Consider the following 12,299-nt stretch of genomic DNA (forward strand, 5'->3'; position numbering starts at 1 on the left):
CATTTGTATATAATTAGTGTACAGCAAGGTTACAGCTGACATGAATTTTTATCTTAATTATGAGAGAAATTTGTTCCATTAATTTAATTTAGTTTGCATGAGTGGCTAGACACCTAACAAAGTTAATCTTACACCTGTCATTACAACATTAAGGAGAGGCTCATTTTCAAGCTGTAGACACAGATACTCTAGCATATAAGGATAATGTTGCTCATTCTGATGTGAAAATAGATGATCGTAGACAGAAGATATAGAGCCTACTCTTTTTAAAGTCTTCCCAAAGGATTTATGTGAGAATATTACGGAGATTCAAATCCTGTTGCCAGTGTACTGAGTAGACCAATTTTCCTTCAATCTTCCTTCTGTTCTTCCTCATGAAAGAAGCATGCAGCACCTATAAACAAAGGGAGACGGTTTTCTTCCTTATTTTTATAGGTGTGCATTTTAATTATTTCAACTGTGCACATATATATTGTTAGCAGAAGGCATGTGACATAATGAAATACCTCTTGTAAGACATGATATCTGCATTAAAGGCAATAGACGAGGAAATATGTATTGCCTCTACTCCAGCCTTCATATTTATGTGGAAAAGAATTATTCATAACTTGATCTACTACACAAATGGCAATTATGCAGGCATTTCTGAGGTTTCAGTGCTCTGAGTAAACCTAAATTCTGTGTTAATTATCCAAGCAATTATCAAGTCTGATAAATCATACATGATTGATAGATAAGGTGGGGCTGTTTAGGTAACAGGATATGGTGTTAGTTATTTTGCTGATAATTAACCAAGCACCCAAATGAAAGAAGACTATTTGTGGCATCCCTTATAAAAATGTTTATCTTTATAGATTTGTTGATTATAGTTATTTTATTCTGGTAGCATGACTTTGGAAAAAGAAAAACCAATACCCAAGTCTTTTTACAGCTAATGAGATGAGACTGAATACAGCGGAGACAGAAATATAACTGAAAATTGCACTCTGCACTAGCTCAAGTCCAAATACATATTTGTAATACAAGCCACAGTCTCCTTCACATTTGCAGCACAAAAATAACCCTCGAACAGAAACATTAATTGAACAGTAACTCAGATTAATGTTTTGTGATATTAGTTCACAATTATTACTCTGAGAGAGGGTCAAGAAGTATATAGTTGGATATTCACAAAGAAATGACTGATTTAAAAACAAAGAGCTCTAATGGAATTCAATAGTGCTTTTCAGTCATTCTAGTTGGCATCTCTATTACCCGAAATGATTCACAGTCCATTATGGGAGCTTCCATGCTAATAGAATGTCTATCTTCTGTAATACAGACACATCAGGGCACTAACTGAGAATCTGTCACAATGAATTTCATCTAGATTTCACTTCATCTCTTCATGGACTGTAAAATTTGCTCTTGTACAATGCCTAAATTTACTGTGGGTAATTGAGAGAGATCTATAGATGCAGCACACGGTAAAAAGCCGTTTTCCAAAGATCTATTGTAAATTGTGTAGTTTTGGTTCAGCTGGGAAAAGATTATGAAGTGCTGAACACCAGTCTTTGCTAATTAAATGTTTTTGGTGAGCTCTGGAAATATTTTGAATGGATCACAGTGAACAGAAAAGTGAAAACAGCAGCCTGGTTAAAATGTCTCTCTTGCAGCTAGAAAGGCAATGAAGAAGCTTTTGAAATTTAAGAAACCCAGAAAAGAGGAAGGCAAATGAGTGAAAGTAGGCTCCATTACCCCTTGTATGACTTATGGATCATATCAAGCAGACCTATGCTATTTTTTATCTGTCTTGCGTTTACATAGTGCAAAGTGGGATATTACCCACTTAATCTGACTTCCTCTAGGTCTTGAAAATCCTCCTTAAATAGTGTAGGTAACTCCATTTTATTTTTGCAACTGAGATTATTCATCCTAACTAAAAATGTTGCTATTAAGTTCTATGCATGGATTGTTGATAAAAAATTAAAATAACGTTTAATGCACGGTTCATTTTTTTCCCAGCTGAATACTTACTCCTCAGCTCATAAAATAGATATGCTGCGCATTTTCAACCATTTCTTTTTTTTTAATTTTACTTGTTCCTATTAAAAGCTAAACGAAATTATTGGTATCCTTACCAATCACAGACTTTAATATTTGTTAGCCAATTACAATTGTGATACATTCTATAGCTTTTTTCCTAAGCCACAAACTGAATAATAGCATCATGCTCCACTGCAAGTGAAGTGATCTCAGCCTTTACATTAGGAGAAAATCAGAATGGTATGACTGCAGTTCATTACTGAAATAGGTAACTGATGAACTGAAAAGACAAAGGGCATTGTTAAATGAAATGTCATTATTAGAGCTGCTCATGTTTAACAAATGTACTGTAAGTTAATTCAGTGGTGTTTTCTCCAAAGTTCTCTGTAGAATGTTCACCATTCATTCTTATGTTCTTTACACGTTCAAAATTTTTATTTTCTTCAAGGAAACAATGCTAAGTAAACCTTAAATAAACACCAGTTAAACTGATGCAAAAAATGTCACATAACTTCTGCCTAGGCTTTACCTCCAGTGCTATTGCTCACCCAGTGATCCCTAGAAGACATGCCATTTTAAATGTTTATTTATATCGTGTTTGAATAAATAAAAATGCCTTATTTTCCTTGAAGGAAAATGGAAAGTAAATTCTGAGTTGCATGGGAAAAAGATTTAGTCTTTGGGCTCCAATTCAGCAATCTATGACTATTCAACAAAGCACTTTGGCACGTGCTTAATGTCAGGAACTGAAGTATCTGTTTTAATATGTGGCTGAATTGGGGCCTTAAAGCACAAGCAGAATCTTGGACCTCATATTTTAAGAGCTGTGTAAAAGTGGTGCTCTGATATCAAATAAAAAACATATCATACTTTCAGCATCTGTGGGAAACTGTTTGCATTGCCCCAGAGGTGATAAAAATAATTTATGGACCTCAATATTTTTCACAACAAGGAAATGACCTCAGCTTTGGCAATCTGAGGTAGTTAGTGAAGCTTTTCTGCTACATTTATGGATTTACTTGAGCTACATATTCTTTGACCTGTATTTTAGATATATTGGCAGATACATAAGTCACAGTAAATAACCTAAAAAGCAATTGATGCTCTGTGCATTTTGTGCATGGACTGATTGACAGATTAAGAAGGGCTGCTTCTTCGCAAGTGATTGAAACTTGTGCCCTTGCTTGTTATAAATATGTCTACTGGTGTGTCATGCACATTTTTTAAACAAAAATTCTAATATAACTGGAAGATTAAAAGCATATTCAGACTATGGCATGTGTAAATATGAGCCTGAAAAGAAAATATGTAGTTATGCTTCCTACGATAAGGGCAATCAAACTCGGAGAAGAGCCCTGAAGAGAGCCTGAAGCTCTCTTCTCTGAGTAGTCCCACTGGCTTGATACCTCCCTTGGGAACAGGGGCAACAGAATCCAACTCATTGTGCTGCAGAGCATTAACGGTCCAAATGAGAGGGGCAAGAAAGGATCCTCTCCTTCTGCTATCACCATATTTACATCCAGACCAGCACTGTAATATCTGAGGACTTCAGAGCTTGCTAATGTGTTGAACAGGTTTTGAAAAGAAGATTTGGGCCTTCAGTGCCGTATCCTCTTTGAGTGCCTTGCATAAGCATACAAGATGGCATAATTACCTTGTTACGTGATGGAGGGAGCATAGTGTTGGGTTTCCTCAGGTGTATCAAGTGCTAAGCAGTAAATAAGGAAGATTTTGTATATGATGGTCTAGCATCTGATTGGAAATCACAGACCCCACAAACTTGTTTTGCATGATACTACTATGGAACTAAGACATTAATGACATTAAGTAGACTTCCTTAATATTGATCAATCAAGTAAATTACCTTGAAGAAAAAGGTAAAATCTTTAAATCTTCTGTAATTTTCTTTAAATCTTTAAAATTTTTTCATCCTTTTTTTCACTTTAGATAATGAATGTAAAAGTTGCGATCAAATATCTCTACTGACATCTCTATCATTTGCCTGATGCAAATTGGAAAAAAAAATCCTCCCCTCCCAACCTTCCACCAGAAGCAAGGTTAATTTAAAGTGTGATGCTGGTTTGTAAAAGTTTACTCTTAATCTCTTTGTTCTCCTACCTTTAAATCAAGATCTTGTTAACCCTTTCATGCAGCCTTTGTGGTGGTAAAAAAAAATGTTATTATGAAAGTTTCAAAGCAACTCTTGGTGATATAGCTTCATTCTCTTGAACGTACTACAAGATACATAATAAAGAATAAAAGTTTACTCACTTGAAACTGAGCTTCATCCTCATGAGTTCAGATATGCATAGGTTTAAAAGGTTTAAGAAAGAAATGATAGCAGAATCTATCTGTTCAAATGTAAAAACAAACAAACAAAATAAACATGACTTGGATTACAACAGCCATTAATTAATTAATATTTTCTGCTACCTGAATGTGCCTAAGACATCCCACAGATGATCTGTGCACTCGAAATGAACCTTGCACTGTCTGAATATGCATGGAGCGCTATGAGCTATCTGCAGCAACACCGTCCAGAAGGCAAGATACATTTTCTCCATTTATTTCCATTTGTTTAACTTCACTGCCATCTGCTGTTAAGAGCTGGAAACCTGTACTGCAGGCCCTGGAAATGTCTGTGATGTGCACAGGTATTGCCCTATCACTTCTAACATTTCCATATTTTAACGTGATGTAAAGGACAGGGGGAAATATTAGCCCATATAACTATTTGCCCACTATGCTACTGCTACCATTCTCAGGAGTTCCGTAATAGACCGGAAGGCGCTGTGCTCCTACCAAATTAAGTGTTAAATGGCCAGCGAATAAATCGCAAGCAAGCCTGGCCCCTAGTACACATTGCTGCTTGAGGCCACCCTCTGCATGCTTATACCCTGCCCAAGGGAGCATTTTATCACAATCACGTCTTGCCAAGACACCAGCAATGCCAACCTAAGTAATCCCTTTGCTCCTCGTGCTCATTTCCTCTTCTGCACCTTCCTCCCACTTTTGCTGTCGAGAGAAAGCCTTCCTCAAGTTCCTTTTCCCAGCACCATTTCCCAATCCTCCTTCAAAGAGATCCCCGAAAATTCCATCTTTTCCACCTTGCTTATAAGACCTTAGAAGAACAACTTGAGAAGTAATCCGTAACTATAACATCCTTCGGTCTGTGCAATGGAAACACCAACAGTTTATTAGGCATATAGGACCGGACTGGACGGATCACCAACTCTTGTCATTCAGTATGGCAGGTAGTTCCTTCCAGGCCAATATGACTTGTTGCCATTTTCATGTGCTTAACAATTAGAAATATGCTCAATGTGGATAATTGGTTATGTCCAGCAAGAAATGGGGCTGTATGTAAAGACTATGAATTCAAACAATAGATTTTGATTATGGAAAAGATGTTATAAGCGGAAAATATTCTGTCATTGCTCGGTGCAGTTAGAGATAGAAAGTCTGAAAAAGCAAGACTTTTTCTATTACTTCTCATGTATGCTCCTCAGGCTTTTTACTCAATGACTTAATTCTTTGGCTTGATTCAGTATAACGGCAACAGAAATCTTTCCTTTGAATTCAGCAGGCTTTGGATGGGACTCTCAGTACAACTACTGTGCAAGCTGAAGTGATTCTTGGAGATTAAACCAAATATTGTGTTTAAATAGTTAATCTGATGGCCTTGAAAGGTAAATAATGATATTACAAAGTTATGTAAACATATATAAATATAAATATATACATATATACATATATATAAAAAACCCCAAGCAGTTTAGTTTTCCTCTCCAGTGTCAGCTGCCAGAAGCAAGTTACTACTCTAATAGTAACTCCTTCCCCATGGCAACACCCGCTATCTCTTTGCTTTTCTGATCTTTTTTAATTACTAAAGAGCTTGATAATCAATACAGCTGCAGAAAAAGCAAGATACAGTCCATCTCCCCTTATGCCTCAGCAATAAAATTACAGTTCAGTCCTGACCTCAGAATCTCTGTTGCTATCAAAGGTAAGTTATGAACTACAAGGCAGAAAAAAACATGGCTCGATTTTCAGATATTCTGTTAAGTGCAGATCTGGCAGTTCAAAAAAATCTTATTTTGCCTTATAAATGGAGTGAATTTGATATGGAATTCAGTGAAGAAGCATCAGAATGGAACACCAACATGTCACTTCCCAAGTAGAACAACATCCTTCAGGGCAACCAGACTTGTATGAAAAAGTATTATCCAGTATTGGGTTACCTGGTAGCACTGGAGTGTGTTCTGGTGGATAGAATCTATTAACACTCATACTCGTGTTCGGATCTCCTGAAAAATCTCTGTATGAGACATGGAACAAAATGCTCACCTTCCGTCTCTTAAATGAAAGAGATAAATGAAAAACTTTATAAAGAGGTTGGTCTAGAGAGCTGAACAAGGTCAAAGGCCAGATATTTGTTTTTCCTTTGTTTTTTTCTTTCTCTCTAACATGCTTAAAATAGAATATTTTTTCTGATTCTAACATTCTAACCCTTTCTCAATGCATTTCTTCTTTTCCTTAGTTTCTCCCGTTTGAACACCCAGTCTTTTGCACATCCACTCAGCATATAGGCAGACAGACTTTCCATATAGCAGAACCTCTTCAGAACTGATCTAACATTAGAACTTCTGCCTCTGCTGGCAGGTTCATGGGCAGTCGCTGACATTTCTGACTTACTGCAGGGCATAAGAGCCACTGTTTGCCATACTGCTTTGGAACCCCCAGTTCACTTCATCTTACTTACTGAAAGCAGACACTGTTTCTCTCTCTCTTACAAGTCATCACAGACCTGCTTTCTTTGAGCAACTCAGCGCTATGACTAAGAACAGCTGCAACTTTTCGCCCTCCTATGCTGACTTCCCCATCTCCCTCCAATCCATAGCATGCTGCTTCACTTCATATATGCCTCCCGAAACAGAGGCAGGCAGATCCTGATATGACATTCTGATATAGCATATGCAGCTCATTTCATCCCATTTTCTAAATGGAAAGATTGCAGAATATTTTCTGCTGTACGAGGGGAGAAGTACAGCAGAAGAGACAGCTAGTGAAGCAGAGACTGTCAAGAAAGAAAAAGTGTTTTCAGATTTTTCTTTAAATCTGCAGTAGAAAGGGAGCTGGGAGCAATTCTAGCCAGAAGTTATACAAAGACAGAGAAGTGTCTTTAAGCTCAGTAGAACGATAGTCAAGGTAAAAGCTTCATTCTTCTCTCTGTGGAAATGATAGTCCCTGAATTAAAGGGAGCAACTGTATCTCTTCCCTAGAAGCAGTTATTGGATTCGGATCATTTCTGTTCCATTTTGACTGTGCTGAACTGACAATTTAGAGCATTGCTCAGTGCTCACTGTTCACCTTCCCGCCAGCACAAGAGTTGTGAAAGGTGAAAGGAAGTGGAAGGAAGCAATTTTCTGCTAAATCCATCTGCAGGGAGTTGACAATTTTATAGAACGGCATTTTAGGTTACAAAAAGTCTGAATAAGAGAAGCAATGGGTCTCTGGAATCACAGTTAATATTAGCCAGGGGGACACTGCAAAAGGAGTACCAGTAAATTCTAACAGCAGGGCCAAGAGATAGGAAAGTGGAAGAAATTATATTCCTTACACAGAGGCAGATTTAGGAAAGAAGAGGTAGTTGCAGGTCTGCTTCTTATACCAAGCAGAAGTAACACTGATCTAGTAGCAGTAGTAGTGGGAAGCAGAGCTAGGGGCAGCTTTTAATGCTTGCTTTGAGCTGTGATTTTAATAGCCAAACTAGACTGGACAGCCTCCAGCATAGCCCGAATGTTAGTGTATCTGTAGGAAATTCTTCTTCCTAATTGCAAAAGTCATGGAAATTACAAGGAATCCTGTTCCATCTTAAGTTTCTAGAAGGAATAGTCACTGATAAGAGGCCATGCTTTGGGGATATGCAGTATAATTCCAAACATATTACTTTGAGCCTTCCAAACTCACAAGAATATGAACTGCTAGAGACAGCAGAAAAAATTGCTAGGAGAATTCTACAACACAAAGACCTCATTAGCTTTGAACTATAAAAAAATCCAACACAGTCACTGGAGTCAGTCAAAGTCTGCTGCTTATGACTTGACTGATAAGAAAAATGCTAACGATTTTAGGGGTAAATCTTTGTCCTAAGTGGCCCTGCTTAAAGGCTGTGAGGCTGTGTAATAAGGAATTGCCAATTCTCCCTGTTTTTATTATGGGCCTTGCAATATTTGATGTTTGTTTAAAGCCCAGCTCCTGGAACCAAGAGATTAGGTGAAAGTCTCTGTTTTAATTAAGAAACAAACAAAAAAGGTTTTCTTCATTTTGTGGTTGCTGAAAAAAAGGTCTCCAAGGGTTCAAAAGCCAAAAAGGAGATAGAAAAACCTCCATATTGATATATAATTTGGATATATTAAATCACCTGATTTAAGTCAATTATGTTATTTATGGAGACTGAATTTTTAATGTTCGTTGTTTAGCAACACTGCAGATTCCAAACCCAAGAGGTGTCAGGTTTCTTTTTTAAATCACCCATTTTTCTTTAATCAGCAACAAAACAGCTTCAAAGAGATCCAAATTCAAATCGGTTGATTCCTTTATGATAGAACTGGTGAAGGAAAAATAGCAGGTAGCACTGATAGCTGCTACTACCTGTACAATTGGGACTAAACAGAATATGATTATAAAGACAGAGGATGAATCCATGGCTGTTTCCAAACTGAGTGGCCATCTCACTGACATTAGATGCACAGGATAATAGCAACAGTATTACTCTGAGGCACACAAAAAAAGGAAACAATTTCATCTGGAAAACTTGTAAATCTGTTGAAGAGGAATCTTCCCTTTCCGACATGTGACACTGGATCCTTGGCAAGATCGAAATGCAGATGTCCGATCCTAAAAGCATGACCCTCAGCCGAAGCTGACTCGCAGTTGTAAACAATACACACCTTTCTGGCCGCAATATGCACCTGGTCTTGCTATTAGAAGGTCAGAAAGCTATCAATCACAAATGAATGTAGGCTGCTTATTCTCTCTGCATGAGACAGCTTCTCCCAAGCTATAGACAGATGAATTTAATGAACCTTTAATGAACTTAATCCTACTGGGTTGGGTTTTAATGACTGAGCTAGAACTGGGTCTTCTGGACTTGAGTCTTTCTTGCTTTTTATCTGCAGCATATAATAGTTGTGGCTGTTTTCTATAGATCTTAAATCTATTATAATGCATTTGTAAGAGCTTTGGGGCATGGAACGCGTGGACTAGATGGATTGGAGACCTTCAGAACTTCATTTGCAGGTTGCCTGCAATAGGGATGTTAGACTTACAGACTCATGCTTCCCTTCCAAGCTCTCTTCTGATGTCTTGTAGTCTTGTGTTTCCAAAGAACCATTTCTCAGAAACCAGATCTTTCACATTCTTGTTTTGAATTTTGCCCTCTAAGAGGTCTTAGAACTTACGTACCAATTGGAAGCTAAGGTTTTTGGAGGTGCACCTTTTTTCTCCCTCATCATTTTGGGCATTGATAGGCCTGATTTATAATTTACTATTTAGTATGAGTGACTTTCTCCAGCTCACCAGCTACTGGAACCTTCCTCAATATTCCTCACTGTACAAAACAGTAAACTTACCAGCTGTGTGTCTCTACAGTGTGATCCACACAGAAGCAAAGTTAACATTTTTAGATGTCATCATAGGCTGAAGATTTACCACTCTACTGATGTGTGATGGTGGGAGGAAGCAGGGCATATCACTTCTCTTTCAGGATAATCACCATATGCTATGTGCAGACTTATTCAGACACATTGCACAGTTTTATGCTAGGTGACATTTTGATGATTACTTTTACGCTTTCCAGAGGTAGTGGTTTAATATCTTATTAAATGCAAGATTAGATGAATATTATGTGGATTAGGATTATGTGAGAAATTAAAAAATGACTTGGTAATTATGTGACCATGTTTTTCAGGAATTACATACTTGAGAGTCCTGCTTAACACTTAGGAAAAAGAACTTCCATGGTTTGCATCTTCTTGATTTTTATCTAATTTTCAGCAAGGCTGCCTGAGGTTTAGGAGCTTTGCACAGCTTTCAAAGTGAGTAAATTAGTCTGCACAAATCAAGAGCCTTAGAAAACTAGTTGTTTGCATAAGCTGAATTTCCAGAAAGTATTTTCTGAGTCTGATATGCCTACTAAATGCTTTTATTGATTCCTAACTAAATTCACATTAATTTGGTCTTGAACTTTAATGAAATGGGTGTGATCATCATTGTGAAAAGGAACCTTTTCAGAAAAAAAACCATGTATTTTATTTGTTAGCATATTCGGGTTTAATCTGTGCTGAAATTAGCTATGATTTGAAAATAATTGTCAGGTTAGGATCTATTCTTTTTCCCTGCCTCTGAATAGATAGAATGGCAAAAGGTAATTCATTTTTCTTAATAATTGCTTCTGTAGAAAATGAGAATCTTTGAGAAGACAGCTAAGCCAAGCTTCTTCAACACTGCAAGAAAATACTTGGATCACACACACAAAATCCTTGAAATGTCCAGGGCAATAAAACTTGGGACTGCATTTCATGGGGCCCATAAAATCTGCTCCATAGCCTCCTAAAAAATGGCTCAGAACAACTCAAGAGAATGTTTGATTCAAATTATGAGAACTTCTCAGTGATTTAAAGGACAGTAGAGGTAGGGTCACCATCAGCTCCTTTTTTTTTTTTTAAGCAAATTCACTCTTGTAATCCTTATGCATAATTGAATAACCCATTAAAACACACTAAAACACATTAAATTAAACTTTCCAAAATCCAAGCTTTACCCAAATATGAACAATGTATTTTGTAATGGCAGCAGAATATAGTGTTGTGGCTGATGTCACCAGATGGTGCTCTTCCACCAATTTCCAAAGTGCCTTAGCGTGAGCAAATTTTGACTCTTAAAAAGATATGTTGTTCTGATGTCACTTTTGGATTATGCCAGAATCTGCTTAGAGATAGTTTCAAGATGGAGGGAGTAGAGTGAGCAGTAGCAAAGTTTACTTTTCGTTTAGGATTAAGTTGCTTATCAGGTTAAAATTCCTAAAAGACATTGCTCCATGGAACTATTTCATTTCAGGATGAGGATACATCAGATAAAGCCTGTAAGTTGTTTCTTTTAGAAGTCAGCAAAGTGAAGTAATTCTTGATGCAATGCTTGTAATTTGCAGAGAAGGCAAAGTCCTATTTACTTGAGTAAAACAGGAATCAGACAAGAAGTTGGGAATGTCTTTGTTCAGTACTTTACATGCCTTTCTACTTCCTTTTTGCTTAGCTTTTTTCAGGGTTACATTTCAAGTGCTTGCCTTGTGTCTGTACCTTTCTGTAGCCTTTTCTACCTCTACCTCACTGATATTTTCTCTTGCACCTCTTACTACTTCTCTGCCTTTTCAATTCTCTTTCACAAAAACCTGAACCAACATGAAAAAGAAAAGCCAATGAAATTCCTCCACCTTAGACTCTTCTTTTTCCCTAGAAAAAGGGAAAGCCTAGACTTCTCTTGGGAGTGAGGTGTATCTGTGAGACATCTGTTACTGTTTCAGAAGAACTTAACTGTTCATTCTTATAACTGTTGTAAGGGAAGGATGTGCCATACTGTTATGGCATGCAGAAGATAGTCTAAATCCATATATCTTGCCTGAACAGCAAAGATGAAAATATACATTTCTCTTCCCCTTTGTAAAGATTTGTTCCAAGACACTCAGTGATCCAGCAACTTAGATTCTTTTGTTCTTTGAACAGCAAATAAATCTGAAAGCATGATTCTATTTGGAAAAAAGTTTTACCTTTTAAAAGTATTTTATAAGGTTTTGTGCTTTTTGTTTTCCAACAATTCCAAATCAGATTTGCTCAGTCTAAACATAAAAATGAAACAAAACATTTCTTCCCAGTGCTAGCATCACAGACATAGCTGCGATCTGAAATTTAATATCCTGGCCCAAATAGAGGAGGGCTGTGTGATGCAATTACAGTGCAATTGTTCTCATTTTCTTTGTACCTTTTCAGGTAAAGGTTCTATGACTCAGACTTAATTAGCTGTTCCATGAATTATATGAGTCATAAAATACCTGCCTCATTCTCCCATAGATGAATTCCTCCTGACTGTAACAATTACAGATGCCCTGAGACTTCTAGAAGAGATGGGTAACAGCATTGTCCTGAACAAATTTCACCGTGGATAATTATTCTGTGTCAGTGTGTAACGTGCCTGTCCTCGCCTGGACTTTGTGATGT

The sequence above is a fragment of the Apteryx mantelli genome, chromosome 6 (assembly GCF_036417845.1).
Source record: "Apteryx mantelli isolate bAptMan1 chromosome 6, bAptMan1.hap1, whole genome shotgun sequence".
NCBI lineage: Eukaryota > Metazoa > Chordata > Aves > Apterygiformes > Apterygidae > Apteryx > Apteryx mantelli.